The 1,221-nt window shown below is 42.3% G+C and overlaps 1 non-coding gene across 1 annotated transcript; it reads left to right on the top strand.

Annotated features, from left to right (window-relative positions):
- The first annotated feature begins 813 nt into the window (after nt 1–813).
- Nucleotides 814–920, top strand: LOC125499202 (small nucleolar RNA R71). Its single transcript, XR_007275919.1, has one exon. It is a non-coding gene; the product is annotated as a small nucleolar RNA R71 (small nucleolar RNA).
- The last annotated feature ends 301 nt before the right edge of the window (nt 921–1,221 follow it).

The following is a 1,221-nucleotide window of genomic DNA, read 5'->3' as shown; positions in this document are numbered from 1 at the left end:
TTGATATGAGCCTTAGTGGTTGTTCACTATTACCTGGAAAATGACCAGGAGCTTTTGATAATTGGCCCACCTGATGTGCAAGTTGGCTTATTTGACTTTCCAAGAGCTTTTCTGAGCTTGAATTGTTGAATTGCGTTATCAGTCTTCTCATTTTGCTTACCTTGTTGAGCCATAAGTTAGTTTGTTGGGCTAAAAGGTTCTCCATCATAATCTCCAAGTTGCTCTTCGTTGAATTGGAGGAGGTTGCTGATTAACACCTGATTGACATGATGATTGAATGGTGCTCTAGCTTGAAAACCTGGTGGTGCATTAAATTGTTGCGAGGTGGAGGAGGTGGATTGAGTTGTGCTTGAGTGTTCTTGTATGAGAATGCAGGATTATTGCTTCCATCCTTCATTGTACGTGTTAGAATAAGGATCATATGGCTGCTTTGGATTGGAGTTATAAAGAGCATTGGCTTGCTCAATTGTCATCCTATCATTGTTGATTTGACATTAGTAGCAGCATGTCCTTGTACCCCACATCTGACATGAGACCATCATAGATGAACCAGCTTGGAGTCGATCAAACTTGTGAGATAGTGCCTGCACAGTATTAGTCAAAGTGGTTAGCGCATCAACATCATATTTACCTCCCTTCTTAGCACGATTGCGACCATTTGGATGGTAGTTGTCATTGGCCGCCATCTTCTCAATCAACTCCTTTGCTTCGGTATTCTTAGTCATAAGGGAACCACCTGAAGCAGCATCAATGTAGATACGAAACTCATGTGTCAAACCATTGTAGAAAGTCTGTATCAACATCCATTCAGGAATCCCGTGATGAGGACATTGTCTTTGCAAACGTAGAAACCTTCTCCATGCTTCATACAATGATTCGTCGTCATGTTGCTCAAAGGTTGCTAACTCGTTCCTCAGCTTCGCGTCTTTTCTTGCCCCAAAAACTTCACCAAGAATGCTTTGGCAAGTTTCCCCATGTATCAAAAGTTCCGACACCTTCATCTCTCAACCACTCCTTGCCTATCTCGAAGAGAGAAAGGAAAAAGGCGTAGTCGAATAGCATCCTCACTCACATTGTTGATTTTCACTGTGTCGCATTTCTCCAAGAAACTAGCAATGTGACTCACAGGGCATTCATTGGGTAACCCTGCAAATGAATCGTTGGAGATGAACTGGATGAATTGAGGCTTAAGTTCAAAATTTGCAGCATTGACGGCAGGTC

The sequence above is a fragment of the Beta vulgaris genome, chromosome 6 (assembly GCF_026745355.1).
Source record: "Beta vulgaris subsp. vulgaris cultivar EL10 chromosome 6, EL10.2, whole genome shotgun sequence".
NCBI classification, from domain to species: Eukaryota; Viridiplantae; Streptophyta; class Magnoliopsida; order Caryophyllales; family Amaranthaceae; genus Beta; species Beta vulgaris.
The sequence above is the reverse complement of the archived record's forward strand: the minus strand, read 5'-3'. Positions and strand labels throughout refer to the sequence as shown.